Source organism: Arachis duranensis, chromosome 2 (assembly GCF_000817695.3).
Source record: "Arachis duranensis cultivar V14167 chromosome 2, aradu.V14167.gnm2.J7QH, whole genome shotgun sequence".
Taxonomy (NCBI): domain Eukaryota; kingdom Viridiplantae; phylum Streptophyta; class Magnoliopsida; order Fabales; family Fabaceae; genus Arachis; species Arachis duranensis.
Genome location: NC_029773.3, coordinates 65,488,776 through 65,505,378, shown reverse-complemented (window position 1 = coordinate 65,505,378; position 16,603 = coordinate 65,488,776). Strand labels below are relative to the sequence as shown.

Sequence of the window (16,603 nt, the reverse complement as noted above, 5' to 3'; positions counted from 1 at the left end):
ATTTTTCTTTACTAGCTTAGAAATTTGGTACATGCTAGCATGACCCAACTTTTTATGCCATAGCCATTTTTTAGATTCAAAAGAAGTAAAACATGTTACATTTTGTTCTTTCAAGTCCTCAAGAGTTAATCCATACACATTGTTGCATCTTTTAGCTTAAAAAAGAATATCCCTAGTTTTTTCACAAACAACCAAACACACAAACTTTCTAAAAATAACTTCAAATCCTAAATCACACAATTGGCTTACACTAAGTAAATTATGTTTCAAACTATTTACAAGAAGAACATTATTTATACAAGATGAAAAGCTTTTACCAACTTTTCCAACGGCCACTATCTTTCCTTTACCATCATCACCGAAAGTGACAAGTCCTGCATCATATTCATCAAGCTTTATGAAGAAGGTTGTCTTTCCGGTCATGTGCCTAGAGCATCCGTTGTCCATGTACCACATATTTTCCTTCCTCTTGGATGCTAGGCATACCTGATCTATATGATTTACCATGAGACAAGGCTGTGACTTGGTCTCAGATTCTTCATCACTGTCTGATTCATTTTCCAAGTCTTCCCATGATGCCATCAGACCCTTCTTCTTCCCCCTTTTTTGCTTCTCCTCCTTCTTTAACTTGGAAAAATCAGATTTGAAGTGCCCCATTTCCTTGCAGTTGTAACAAGTTACTTTGCTAAGGTCTTTCTTCATTTTCCTTGAGCTGCCGCCCTTGCCTTTGAACTTCACCATTTTCTTGAATTTTTTGGCAAACAACGCAAATTCATTTTCAGAGGAGTTATCACTTGATTCATCATCTAGGGGGTTGGTTACAGAGGAAAAAGCAATTCCTTTCTTTTTTGAATCTCTTTTCAAATAAGTGTTTTCAAAAGCAAGAAGGTTTCCTCTCAAATCATCAAATATCATGGAATCAAGACTACTGCTCTCAGAAATAATTAAAGCTTTTGTTTCCCACTCTTTAGTGAGACATCTCAACACTCTTCTCACAAGCACAGAATCAGAATGTGTTATTTTCATAGCATACAAGCCAACAATGATGGTGTTGAACCGTTCGAACAGTTCATCAATGGATTCTCCTTCCTTCATTGCAAACATTTTATACTATCTGTTTAACATGTCTATCCGAGTCTTCTTCATAATGGTGGTTCCCTCATGAGTGATTTGAAGTTTGTCCCAGATTTCCTTTGCCGTTGTGCATTGTGATACCCGCCGGTATTCCTCGAAGCTGATAGCACAGTTGAGTAGATTTACAGCCTTAGCATTTAGCTCAACCTTCTTTCTATCTTCCTCGGTCTAGCTAGCTTCTGGTTTAAGTGTGACTATTCCTTCAGCACTTGTGTTGGTTGGAAATTGAGGACCTTCTAGGATGATTTTCCAAAGCCTGTAGTCTACTGCTTGCACAAAGATTTTCATTCTCTCCTTCCAATAGGTATAGTTTTTCCCATTGAAAAAAGGCGGTCTGTTGCTTGACTGTCCTTCTGTAAGGTTGTAGGACACTAGATTTGAGCCACTGCTTTCTGCCATGTGGATCTTTTCTCCAAGCTGCAAAGCTTGATCTCTTTGAGACCAAGCTCTGATACCAATTGATGATTTTCAGTGGCTAAGAGAAGGGGGAGTTGAATCTTAGCCCCCTTTTTGCTTGATTACACTTGCTGGTCTTTGAGGAGACTTTTTTATTTTTGTCTCGTCCCTAGCCACGAGACTTTTCTTTTTGTCTCGTCACTTGGCACGAGATATTTTTAGTTTTATCTCCTGTGCAGTAGAAACAGAAATGGAGTAGAAAAGAGAGAAAATTACACCCAGATATATCCTGGTTCAGCTGCTAAGTGCAGTGCGGCCTACATCCAGTCTCCATCACAACAATGATGGAATTTCACTATAATCTTCTTAATTACAAATTGTAAAGTGCTAACCCAACTTACAAGGGGATTCCCATAGAATCATGAAACACAACATAGACGTACAAAGGAACTCTAAGGATATCTATGGTTTTTCTTTTAATTTTGAACTCTCTGCCTTTTTTCGCTCTATGGCTTTTTCATATAAACCTCACTGTTTGCCTTTTTCCATGAGACTCAAGACATGACAAAATTAAACAGAAAAATTACAAAACAGAATACATTGAAGGAGAAGAAAATCTGTAAGCTTAGGTAGCTATGAGAATCCTGTGCCTTGCACTCTCACTACTTACTTCTAACTCCTTGAATAAAACTGTGACTGTTCACCCTTTTTATAGAAGGGGGAAGCCTCCACAGTTGAAACAAAAACCAAGCTTAACTTTTTTTCCTTCACACATAACCGGTTCGGCCAGAGAGAGAGAAGAGGTAACCCATGCAAAAACCCAACATGGAAATACCTCTAGTTCTTCCTTGGTCATCATCCTTCATCAATCCAAGCGCTCCATCCTTGGCTTGCTCTCCAAGATGAAATTTTGGCCCTTGATGCTTCATGATGATGATGGCTTCATCTGCTCCAATCTCTGCCTCTTTCGTCACGTAGCCACCCTAGCTACCTTCTGTGGTGGGTGAGCAGAATCAGAGACAAGCCATCCCTCCAAGGATCTTCTCCTTGCTGGCCGAAATCTTTTCTTCCATTTTTGGTATGGAGAATCTAAGATCTCATCACAAAATCTTTCCACAAGTGATAAGAATCTCAGCCACAGCATACTTTATATTTTCTTTTTCGTGCCATCATTGAGATGGTCTTGTAGCTTGCCTCTCCTTCTTTTTGATAGCTCAAAGTCTCCATGGTTTGCTGTGTAAGGATCGAAGAAGAAAAGGAAAGTGATGAGAGAGAAGAGAAAGTATGAAGAAAAGCAATCAAGTGTGTTTGAATAAATTAATTAAAATGAGTTGCTTTTACTTCCCTTAGGTGGAGTAGCGTGTAGCATTGATAATCACCATCAAATCAATTTGACAACTTCTCTCTCATAGTTCCCATGCAATAAATAATAATTGAATGAATTTGAAATCCATCACATGGTAATAAGCTTAAATCCGTTGGAAGGCTTGAGGCAAATAGTAACATTTGCTTTACTGATGAATTATTTTTGGATCATACATTGGGGCAAATAGCAAAACATGATTAACTTGAGCTTGTAACAATAATGGATCAATTTAGCCCAAGTTAACAACTTACTTCAGCCAAAATCAGTTTGGACATTTTGTTTCAAGGCTGAGCTACTAGTAACACACTTGGGCTTGCCAATTTTCTATCATTTCGGCCCAAATCAATTCAGCTATAGTGATAAAGATTTATATCAATGCTGAATATGTTTCATCAAATTGGGCTTGACAAAATTTTTTGGCCCAAGTAGAACCTACATTGCAAAAATTAATTTAATCAACATATATGGATTAATATTTTTACAATTAATCACATTAATAATGTTTAGTCATCACAAATATTAATTTAGAGTTTTCCAAACTCATCAAGCTTATTTTGATGATTTGTGCACGGATCTTAATGTTAGAAAAAAAATTTCAGTTTCTTTGGCATCATTTTTTTTGCAACAAGCTATAAATGACATGAGCATCTGTAATTGATTTGATTGTGTGCTCAATTTTTTGGATAGACCAAATATGTTCAATCTTTTTTTTTTGTTTCCTTTTGGTTTTATGAACTTTTCTTGTCATTCTCAAATGCTGGTTTTGTTCTCTCAGGTGGTATGTCAAGTATGATTGGCCTTCCTTCAGATCTCAAATGCCGGTTTTGTTCTCAAATGCTTCAATATTAGGATTAAATTATTATATAAATGGGTAAAACAATTTAGGATTAGAAGCATAATGTTCAAGTTTAATATTTAGATATTTTTTTATCATTTAACTTTTGAGTTTTTATTTGATAAAGATCATATGGTTTTAGTTGATGACATTTCATGTAGTGTGTAAGACCCAGAATCTTTGAAAAGTCTTTTTATGATCAAGTCTCAAATCATATAGTTATTTATAGCCTTAATTTCAGAGATTATTTTATTAAGGATAATTAAGGCAAGTTTTGATTTATTGGGTTTGAGATAAGTTATGATTATTATCCAATTTTATAATTATTGGATTATTTTCTATATTCAAAGTATAAGGTTGATAGTTATGAAATAATAAGGATTTTATATGATTTGGATTAGATAAATAATATTTTAAATATTATTACTGCTATTTTGGAAAATGAAGAAATTAAGTATACCAATTCTAATTTTTAGATTTGGGCATTTTATTGAAAATAATTTGTGAAATTGATGAGCAAATAGTATTTTCTATGTACAATTAGTGTTGGATTTACATTGAGTTTCAATTACTATATTATTCCCAATTTTATGTGAAATTACCATGATGCCCTTAACCCTAATTTTCAAAATAAAACCCTAACCCATGACCCGGTTCCCTTTAGCCACACCCCCAACCTTTCCTTTCTCTCAGCAGCGGCAACACAAGCTGAGTTTCTCTTGTGTTCCCTGAAAAACAGAAAACAAACAAAGAAAGAAAGAGATCTAAGGGGGAGTAGAGGAGATCGGAGGAGAAGGAGGGGAGGGGGCCTTTGCCGCTACCTCCATCACGCGTTTCTGTCGGCCTGGAACCACCACCGTTGTGCCACCACATCGCCGCCGCCACTGTGCCATGGAGAAAAGGGAGAACTCGCACCGCCTCCGCCACTGTTGATCCATCGAAGCTGGCGCAAGAGAAGAGGAGGAGAGGGCGCTGTCTTGCGCCGTCGCCGTCGCACCTGGGCGTCGCGGCTGCCCATGCTATCGTCGTCGCCGTTGGTCCACTGAGGGTCGCCATCGAAGCTGAGACATGGAAAGAGAGGGTACGCGAGCGAGGAGGGTCTGAGGGCCTGAAACCGCCGCACCTGGCCTCGTCGGTGAAGCCATGGCCGCTGTCATCGGAACAGAGGGCGAGAGAGAGACAGAGAGCTCGCGGTGGGGGAAAAGACAGGTACCGCCGTGCTGCACGAAGCTATAGCCGCCGCTCCTGCCGCCGGTAAGCCTCGGTTAGCACTGCCGAAGCTCTGGCCATCACCATCGTTAAGGAAGCTCACCGGAGTTGCTGGAGGCTGCCGCCGCTCTGCCTGGTTGTGTTGAGTCGCGCTGCCGTGCCTGGCTGCCAGAAAAACCCGCTGCAGTCATCGGAAAATTCTGCCGGTAAGGGTTTTTGAATTCGGTCTTCATTCGTTTAAGATTTTGGAAGCTTTAACGTCTCTGTATGTGGGTTCCAGGCGCCATTGCCGGAGTCCGGTCACCGCTACTACTTGAGGTGGCTGCCGGGCTGCTGCCGAATCGGTCCGGAGACCGCCGCTGTTCCGGTTCAGCTGTTCCTTCTTATTTGCGGTAAGCGTTTACGTTCCGGTAACCCCTTTAGTCGTTGTCCTGTTAAACGTTGAGGTGTTGTAGCATTCGTTGTTGTGAGAGTTAATCCCGTTTGTTACGTATTGCGATTAGAGTTGATGTGGTTACTACAAAAGTGAGCAAAGCTGTGGTTCAAGCTGTCGGTGATTTCGGGATGAGGCGGAAAGGACTCTGTGAGACGTTTGGGTTATGGAATTTACGTTTTGAGGTAGGGGCACTTTCTGAAAACTATAGTTTATTATTGGAATTATTACATATGGATACTGATGTGAGATAATGTAATTGGTGATTGTATAAGCCTTATGTGATGTTGATTATCCTGAATGAATGTAATTATATGTTGAACGGATTATTATTTGGTTTTGATGAATGGATTGTTGTGTGGTGTTGTGAAACGAGATGCTTTTGAAGTTGATTCTTTTAAAGCTTTAAAATCGGGTTTAATCCGTTGTGAATTGATTTGAGTTGAGTTAATTTTCTGGATAAGAAAGTAGAACGCACTTTTGAATTCAGCCTGGTTTACTTTAATTGACATGGTTTTGGACAAATGAATTGTTACTGAACCGTTTCTTTAAAACTTTGGAAAATGAGTTATATCGATTGATATTGAGTTGATTTTGAAATGGTATCCTTGAGATACGACACTGAGGCAATTGTTGATTTAGCTTGCTTTAAATTGATTCTGGTTTTGAGCTGTTGAAAAGGAATGAGAAACGGTTTAGTTGGGACCCAAACCGGGTGGCAAAAGTCCAAGTTTTAGGGGAGGTGTTGCCGAAATTTCTGCAAAATCCTAGTCTTGTTTGAAAAGTTATTTAAAAAGGGTTGGATTTGAGAAATTGTATTATTTGATTTATTAAGAGGATATTTATGTTTTCAAGCTTAATTTATTTAATGAACCTTATACGTTGAGTTCGGCTTATTTAGAACTAAACTATTTTTACCGTTTGAATCACTGAAGGAAAGAATGATGCTCTAATATTGATTTTAATATAAAAAGGAGTTTTTAGTGATTTCAAAGGAATCTAGACTTTTGATTGATTAATCAAGTTTGAGGCATTTTGGAAGAGTTAGAAAAATGGGTTCCAAAAAGAAACCTGAAAGTGGTTTGATTCAAATGAACCGGTTCCGTTTCAAATGAGTTGATTTTTTGATCGGGTTGGAACTTGTGATTTTGTATGGCCGGTTTTATAGTAAATTCAGTTTTTATTTACTTGAACCGAGAATCTATGATTTTAAGAGTTTCAATGAATTTTAAGGAATTGATATAGGTTAACCTTCCCTAGAGACTTGGGACTCTGCCGAGAAACTTTTGTTATAAAATTCCATTGTTGGATGGGTGGTTTTGAATGCTTTGAAATAAATCCTTAACTTGCCATGGTTTGAAAGTTTGGAAAGAGAATGCCGAGAGTGGTTCTGTTTTAAAAGGGGAACTCACTGAGATTTCTAAAAGCCAAGGCTAAAAAGAGTTGAAACTTGATTTCAAAGCGAAATGAATTGAGAAAAAGTGATTTATGGCTTAAATGCCGATTTTACAAGTTGATGATGTTGAATGTGGAAGTGCTGTTTTGTTGTGAGCCGGAATGGCTGTGTATGTTATAAATATTGGCTGGTTCTGGATTGAACCGTGAGCCGGAATGGCTATGTATGATATTGATTTATGGCTGATTGCTGAATGAGTTATGGGCCGTATAGCTGACTATGAAATTTTGAATTTTAACCGGATGGCTGAGATGGATGTTGATCCATGGCTGGGACTGAATGAATATATGCTTGAGATACCTGGGCAGTAGCAAGGGTTGTGGTTCGTCCCACTTGCTCCAGGTCAGAGACTGTGACGCCTGGGTAGTAGCGATAGTAGTGGTGATTCCACTCGCTCCAGGTTGAGCTTTTAAACACCCGCCTGGGTAGTAGCTGCAGTAGTGGTTATTCCACTGGCTCTGGGTTGAGCGGGTAGTAGCAAGGGGGTTGTAGCTCAAACTTACTTGCTCCGCGATGGGTGTTTCTGTCCATGGTTAGCTACCAGGACGTGTCGGGTTGGCTATATAACCAACAGATGATATCATCAGCCACTAGGGACAGGCATGCATCATATGCATCTATGTGACATTGTTTGGGTGTGCATATTGTACTTGGTTTGCCTATGTGATTACTTGTTATTACCTGCTACTTATTCTATTTGCTGTAACTGTTTGTTTGTGCTTGAACTTCCTATCTGTGTTTGCATCTGGGACTCTGTTGGATTGCAGTGATTAGTTGACGGTTGGATTGTGGTGATTGGTTGATGGTTGGATTGTTTGGGCCTAGGGCCGTGGTTGGAATGAGATGAACCGATGGTTGATTTCGGTTTTGTGTTTCTGGTTTGGAATAAAATATGAAAGGCTATTTTGGTTCAGTTTAGATAAACCTTTTTGAAAGGCTTTTGATGTTTTAAAAATTGAACGGTTCCTCTTTCAGAAAAGATTTCTGACTTTACTTTTATTGTAAACCGTTGTTTTTGAAAAAAGGCATAAGACGGTTATTAATCACTGATACGATTTATCTTCATGTATCCTATTACAGTAATTCCCAAGAACCCTCTACTGAGAACCCTTTCGAGGATGATGTTCTCACCCCCTACATTTTTCCCCTTTCAGGATTTGGGCGCAGAAGTTAAGAAGAGTTTAATTATTTATTATTGAGATGCTCTGTATTGCTTTAGATTATTATTATTGTACCCTCGCCTTTATCTTGATATATTTTGTAAGAGGGATAGGAATTGTATTGGTTAATGTCGGTAATATTATTTATATATATATGTATGTATATATATGGATGTACTCTTTATGAGTTTCTGTAAGTTGTATGGTATGTATGGACGTACGTTGTACGGTGAAAGTATTTTTGGGAATGGTATTGCGGTTTAAAGTTTTTAAACAGGCTCATATTTTAGTATTAAATAGTATAAGTGTCGTCGTAATGTCCGAGCTATCAGAGTTGCGCAGCCGGAAGCGTGAGCTTTGGTAGTTAGGGTGTTACATAGTGTTTTAAATTTGAAAGATATTTAAAGATTTATATTAGACTATAATTATATTGTAGGGTGTTTATTTATAATTTATTTATTATTTTATTTTAAAACGGGTTTTTCGGTCAAACCACGGTTGGACCGGTTGAACCAATAAACTAGTAAACCAGTGCTTAGAGCGATTCAATGACCGGTTTGGTTTTCAGAACCTTGATCATAATCAATAAAACTAGAAAATAATAACCAGCAACATTCCAAATCAACATAAATCCACTAAATAGGAATCAGTTTTCAGAAAATCTCAGCAACAATAGGAATCATAATTAATAAAACTAGAAAACAATAACCAGCAGTATTCCAAATCAACCTAAATCCACTAAACGGGAATCAATTTTCAGAAAATCTCAGCAACAACAGAAATCATTATCTATAAAACTAGAAAACAATAACCAGCAACATTCCAAATCAACTAAAATCCACTGAACAAGAATCAATTTTAAGAAATCTCAGCAACAACAGGAATCATAATCAATAAAACTAGAAAACAATAAACTAAAATTTCATGAGCATTGAACATGATACTTACCCCATGCCGCCATTAGACCAAATATGCAACTGTATGATGGCAAGTGATGGAGGCACATCAGCTGCTGCCTCACTGCCGTGACTGGACTCTAGGGTCGCGGCATCCGTCACTGGGCTCAGCGTCGCCATGGATCGGGCTGCTAGGCAGTAGGAGGTGGTGTCGTCACTGTAGACGGCAGTACGTAATTGGGGTTAGGGACCATGATGAACAACTGGTCCGCTAAACCTACAACCTGTGGCTTGACCGGGGTGGTCGGACTAAAGGGAGAGGATCCAGAAGTTCCGAGGGTACCAGAGGGAACCCTCCCTCTAACCCGACAACGGCTGCGGCCACGACCGGCAGATTGATCCGCAGCACCTCCTGTCGACATGTCTGCAAATAACAGTCATCCGCAGCAATTACCACAATCAGACAATTTCAAACACTTTAACAATTCAATACCTAATGTATTGAATCTAACCTAACTTAGTCAACCTAAATCAACTAAGATTAGAAAAATAACCCTGAACTAACTTTGAAATTGATTCAAAATTGAAATTGAAATTCTAACCAAACTAAATTAAACTGAAATTAAACAATTTGCAAACAATCTCAGTAACAATTTCTCAGCAAAATAGTCATCAACACAGGAAATAACAAAATTAATGAATTCCAAACACTTGAACAATTTAAAACCTAATATATTGAATCTAACTTAAATTAATCAAACTAAATTAAAAACCATAAACAAATTCAAATTATAAACTCAGCAATCACAATATCATACTTAATTACCTATGAACCAAGAGAAATCCTAATAAAAAAATTTTAATTTTACTATAAATCAACCTAACAAAAAAAAGTAGTTTAACTAAACTAAATTACTAACGAAAAATTAAAATCTAATTAAACCATAATAAATTTGTAATAGAGAAGAATAAATTGAAAATTGACAAAATTCTAAAACTAACCTTAGAGCAAGAAGAGTGGAGCAACGGTGGAAGTAGAGGTTGTGGCGGTGGATGTAGCTCGCTGGAGTGTGCCTTGGTGGAGAGACTGGTGGACATCGCAGTTGTGGAGGCTTGGCTCATGATGGAGGCTTGACATCGCGATGGAGAAAGCATTGAGCACGGACATTCTGGCTCGCTGAGAATGGTGGAGTGGTGGCGGCGATGAGGAGCGGGGGCAGAGAACCGGTAGCGAGGTGGCATCAGTAATGAGATAGAGAGGGTGGAGATGTAGAGAGAGAGGAAGAAATTCGAAAAGGGGGAGACGAAGGTTCACGCTATCATTTAGGGCATGTTACCGTCGGATTTACCGTGAAAAAAATCCGACGGTAACGTTTTCATGTGCCCAAAATGCAACGTTTCACTAAACACAAATAAATAATAACAAGAGTAACAAGAATAAAAAAATTATTTATTTACCTTATTATTTTTTGTTCCAAGTCTCACTCAAAAATAACTCTATTAAAAATTTTTCTCTATCTCACTTCAACCTTTGAATTTTATTGCCACTTATAAAAAACTTAATTTAAATAAATAATGTCAGTAATATTTGGCATTGTTACTAACTTAGACAAAATTGAGATATAACTCTGGTGTGTTCCCAATAGTTAATATTTTTATTAACTTTTTCAATCACTTTTCTTCCCTATGTGTCTTGCTATGGAAAGATAATTAGAATGAGAAGGCAAAAAATCTATACTAATCTACAATAAAAAAGGAAAGGTGTGGACTGTGATGGGATAAAAAATTAGGGTATCAATTAAAATTTTAATTGGGAAATGGACCATGCTAATCAATAATAATAGGTTAGTGATGAGCGGATATTTTTTACACTTTTTTTAATCATTTTCATATAGTTTTTAGCATGTTTTGTTTAATTTTTATTAAGTTTTCATAGGTTTTAGTGTAAAATTCACATTTTTTTATTCTACTTTGAGTTTGTATGTTTTTATGCAATTTCAGGTATTTTCTGGCTAAAATTGAGGAGTTGGAGCAAAAGTCTGATTCAGAGGCAGAAAAAGTATTGCAGATGTTGTCCAGATCTGACCTCCTTGCACTCGGAAGAGCTTTTTTGGAGCTACGAAAGTTGAAATGGAGCATTCTCAACATCTATGCAAAGTTGACTTTCAACAATGTATAATAGTTCATACTTTGTTTCAAAATAGAAGGCCCAAAACTGGCGTCCAACGCCAGCCTCTTACCTTAGTCCAGGCGTCCAGCGCCCAAAGGAGGAGACCAGCATCCAAACGCCGAAAGAGGACCCCCTAGCCAGCGTTTAACGCCTTAGAAGCCTCATAGCACGTGGATCTCATCAAAGTTCAGCCCAAACACTTACCAAGTGGGCCCTAGAAGTGAATTTTAGCACTAAAAAGACTGTTTTACCCTTCTTATGTAATCCTTAGTCCTTCGTTTTTCACATTGTGTTTTCTATCAGAATGAGTTTCTAAACCTCTTAGGTTGAGGGAAGGAGCCCTACTGAGTTTTATGGATTAATAAAAGTATTACTGTTTCTCTTCAATTCGTGTTTGATTCAATTCTAAGATGTATCTTCGTTCTTCAACTTGATGAATGGGATGACCCGTGACAATCATCTTCGTTCTTCATACTAAGATCGTGTTTCTGACAACCACCCGTGTTCTTCTTGGGTTCGTGTGAATACGTAACTAGAAAGTATCGAACTGCCAACTTGATTATACATCTCTTAGACGGCTAATCCACGACTTCGTTGGGGCTTCTCGAGACACTAGTTCAACCGAGGTATGGGGAGATTAGGGTCTCTGCCGTAGAGGCTAGAACCCAAAGGCGTAGCATTCTCTGATCTGGAAGATTCGACCTTATCTGTGGCGTTTTGAGTAGGATCATTAAGGAGAATGGACTGCAGGAGCTTCACCCTCAATCAGAATGGATCCACACTAATCCTGGGGTTCAGATCTGGAGGAGATTGGCGATCGCAACCGTACGGCGTTGATCACATATACAACTTGCCATAGAAGAAATCATTCACAATTGAAGAAGGCAGTAAGACCAGAGTTAATCCAGAAGGACAAAGCATCTCCAAGCCTTAACCATTTTCTTATCATTATAAACAGGTCAACCTAGTTTAGATCTCATTATTCCTTTTATGCTTTTAACCAAATCCAACAACTCTTATATCCACCTGACTAAGATCTACAAGATAACCATAATTTACTTCAAACCACAATTCTCGTGGGATCGACCCTGACTCGCTCAGGTATTACTTGGACGACCTAGTGCACGTGTTAGTTCAGTTGTACGAAGTGTGGGATTCGTGCACCAGTTAGCAATTACCAATAACCCAATATGTGTTATATAGAATTATAGTTAACAAGTTTCTACAGCATTTTTTTTAAATCTAACATAATATACCAAAAACATATAATATCACTACTACTAATTTAGAAAAAAAACTTAGAGGATCATGGCTACTTTAGCCCCCTTAAATTCGTCACTGGTCTTTTATATAAAATATTTGTTGTCCTCTTTAATACGTAAGGATCTATATTTTGACAAGTAAAACTTTTAAATTCTTCGAATGATACTGTAAGAGTAACTACAAATATACATGAGTTTTATTACACATAAATATCACCCTTCATGTATTTCTAATAAAATTTGACTATTATAATAAAATTTTAAACTAATCTTATTATCCATTTCTTCTTAAAAAAAAATCAAAACTCCCCTTCAATAGACAAACGGAAGAAACTAAACATTATAATACTTCCAAAAATGAATATATAAGTTAGAAGAAGAAAAATAAGATGAATAAGAGAAACAAGAATAGAGAAGCAAGACACTCGCAAGAGATTAGAGTCACGAATCCTCTTTATATAGAAAAAAATACAAATCTTTACTAACGTTTACAAATTAAAAAAAAATTGAAATTATAAAAAAAAGGCAATCAGTAATGCCGATTTCTTTTTTCTCAAGAGATTCCAACACAAATGGGCAGCGCTGATTTCATAGTGGATAAATTTTGTCTTACCTTAAATTCTTACTCACATTTTCATAATATTTTAGTTACTTCTTGAATTCGCTAATGACAGTTTATTGTGACAGTAATCAATCTCTATGTCAATGTATTACACTAAATTCGTATAATATAAGGGTAATACAAGCTTAACTTTACAATATCAAAAAATTTTAGCCCCTACATACCACTCCATTTTTAATTAAGTATTCATCTTTAAATTTTACAAATTAAGAAAAAGATTGAAGTAAATTAGAGTTATAAATGTTAAAAAATAAGATACAAACTTAACTTTGATAATGATGATGATGATATTTTTTTTTTTTAAACTTGTTTTCTATCAAGTCATTAATTTAGAGCGAAAAGAAAAATGAATGACAAATTTATGGGTATATCTAAAATGAGCACAATAATTATGTGCTTATTGAATATGTCACATTTATATACTATTAGATTTTATTAGATAAAAATCAAATGCTAATATAAAAGAAAAATATTGATGGACTCTAATAAATATAGAATATCTTAATACATAAATAAATATTTTAAATAAATATATTTTTTGTATTTATATATTTTATATTTTTAATTACGTAAGTTTAATTAGTTAAGTCTTACTAATATACATAAATATATAATGTGATAGACATGTATTTAGAATGGTAAATTTTAAAGTATAGAAGAAAGATTCTTTTTACACTTGTATATTTTTATTGTCAATACTCAAGAGTAGTGTGAGACAAATATCTAATCAGAGAAGAGTTGAGAACAATATTTATATCCTGTACTTTGTCCCCTGAGAAGCACGTACGTGAAGGGGTTATTGATTAAGCCATTAAGGGCTATTTGTGAAGTTTCAAAAGTTATCTTTTTGAAGTTTTGATTCGTAAAAAGTAGTAATATTAATGTCTGGTGTAATTTTTAAAATTAAATTGTAGCTTTTTAAGAAGCTATTTAAATGCTTATGGAGAAGTTAAAAAAAATGACTTTTCTCGAAATAAAAATTTTTTTGTCACATTTTATTTAAAATAAGTACTTTTAGAACTAAAAACTAAACACAAAATAACTTATTTATAAACTATTTTTAATATAAGTATTTATTGTTTAAACTATTTTTTTAAAAAAAATTAATTAAACTGTTTACCCGAACTGAACTTATATATGACAAATATAATTATGATGATGGGCCTCAGTTTAAATAATTTTTTTGGTTTTTGTAAAATACCATCTATTTTAGATCATGTCATATTCATAAAATGATTATATTTTTGTTTTGCATTAAAATGCGTACTATACTTTAAACTCATTTTAGTTAAATTTATATACTAAACATAAACAACATGAAAATGTCCCATTTAATTTTATATAAAATAAAAAATAAAAAATTCATCAATTGTTAATTAAGAATTAATGCATAGCCCTTTTTGTTCTTTTTGCCCCCATCGAATTTTGAAAGTGTGTTTTTGTGAGTTGATAATCTTGCAAAAAAGCTATATATATTCACCAAAATAATCCCTCTAAACTCACATAAAATGCACACACTCTTTTTTTATGAATTAATTTCTTTTATTCACACATAAAAAATTAAATTTAACTCCCAAATATTTATTAATAATTATTTATTTTAATATGTAAATATAAATATATTTAATTTTTTATATATAAATAAATTAAATAATGTATATACATTAACATATATAAATAAATTAATATATTTTTCAAAGTATATATTACTAATTAAAATTTTTATTTCTAAGTAATTATTATTCTAATCGTATTTCTACTAAATTTCAATAATTATTTCAAAAATTTTATTTAAATTAATACTTTAAATACTAAACGCATATCGCCTAAATTGTAAACACTCGTTTATAAATATTCAACACTAAATCTTACACCATATATCTTAAATCCTAAATCTTAAACCCTTAATCTAAATCCTAAATTGAAAATTATAAATTTTAAACCCTAAATCTTAAATCCTAAATTTTTAACCCTTTATTCCAAATTCTAATAGTAAACCAAACATACATAAAATCTAAAACCTAAATCATTCTAAATCATGGACCTTATTCCTAAATCTAATTTTATCCCTTGAGCCATAAATTTTAGTTCCTAAACCTTAAACGTCAATCTTCAACCCTAAAAACTCAACATTTGTGTGTTAGCTTTTATTTTAAAATTTTAATTAGGAATTTTTAGAATGAGATAAGCATTATCTCATTTTAAAGGCAAAGACTAGATAATTTATTAATATTGTCATTGAACTCTAAATCACCTAACTAAGCAAATTACATTGCAACTATTTCTTTATTAATTAATAAAAAAATTCAAAAAAAATTAGACAAAAATTATATATTTATCATGAGGAGGAAAAACTGATTAGGTGACAACTCATTATATTCTTGTTTTGCTTTTTAATCAGCAGTGATATCCCCTACAACATAATCAATAAACTTACTTACATTAGTCTTTAATTAACAATTGATGAATTTTTTATTTTTTTTATAAAATTAAATGGGAATGTTTTCATTTTGATTATGTTTCGTATATGAATTTAACCAAAATGGGTGTAAAGTATATGAATACTTGTTTTTTTTTTTTGAAACAAAAAACTCAATACAGTAAGATAGAACATTTAGAAAGTCTAGAGTTACAATACAAACACTAAAATTATTTCCGACATTGCCATCAATAATTAGACGAAACAAATTAAAGCCAACCCACTCTTTGTAGTAATAACTTCCACAACTTTTTTATTCTTAAAAATCTTAGCATTCCTTTCCAACAACGTATTTCAAATGATAGCAAAAAAGTTAATCGACCACCTGTTATGTTTGTCTTTTCTTACTAGAGCTCCTGTCCAGCTTTTAAAGTGTTGTTTAATGGTTCCTTATTCCAGTTTTTAGGCCGGCTCCTTCTTACTTTCTCCTTTTGCTTTGCTTGTCTTCGTTTCTGTATAAACACTTCATTCTGTGCTGGAAGAGCTGTCATAATATCGTCTTTCTCGTCATATGAGACAGTCCTGATTTCACTGTCAAGACCCAAACAACTCTATTTTTAACCAAGTCTTCATCCCAACTTTTTATTTGCTTCACAATATTTTGATCACTGATTACATTCTTTTTAAAATTTCCAACATTCTCTAAGTTTCAGATCGCCCCATCCTCTCCAAAATATATGAATACTTAGTACGTATTTTAATGTAAAACAAAAATATAACTATTTTGTAAATATGACATGACCCAAAATAGATAGTATTTTATAAAAATAAAAAAATATTCAAATTGAGACCCATCAACATAATTATATTTGTCATACTTAATCAATAACCGCTTTACGTGCTTAGGGGATAAAACACATTGATCTGAATACTATCAGATATTTTCCTCAATTTTTCTCTCTCTAAATATTTGTTTGTCACACACTATTCTTAACAACAAAAATATATATGTAAAAAGAAACCTTAAAATTCATCATCTAAAATTATATTATTTATTCTGTTTTTATAACTTAAAAAATTAATATTTTTATGTATTATATATAATATTTTAAATAAATTATATTTTTAACATATTTTGATGAAAAATTATATTATATAATAATATCTTTAACAAAAATAGTTAGTTAATAAATTTTGATTATAATAATTTAATTATTTGTCAAGTAATATAAAATTTAATTATTT

At 34.2% G+C, this 16,603-nt stretch overlaps 1 long non-coding RNA gene across 1 annotated transcript; it reads left to right on the top strand.

Annotated features, from left to right (window-relative positions):
* The first annotated feature begins 4,824 nt into the window (after nucleotides 1–4,824).
* LOC127744863 (uncharacterized) lies at nucleotides 4,825–5,672 on the top strand. The gene is made up of 3 exons (XR_008006101.1): nucleotides 4,825–5,146; nucleotides 5,221–5,332; nucleotides 5,444–5,672. It is a non-coding gene; the product is annotated as an uncharacterized LOC127744863 (long non-coding RNA).
* The last annotated feature ends 10,931 nt before the right edge of the window (nucleotides 5,673–16,603 follow it).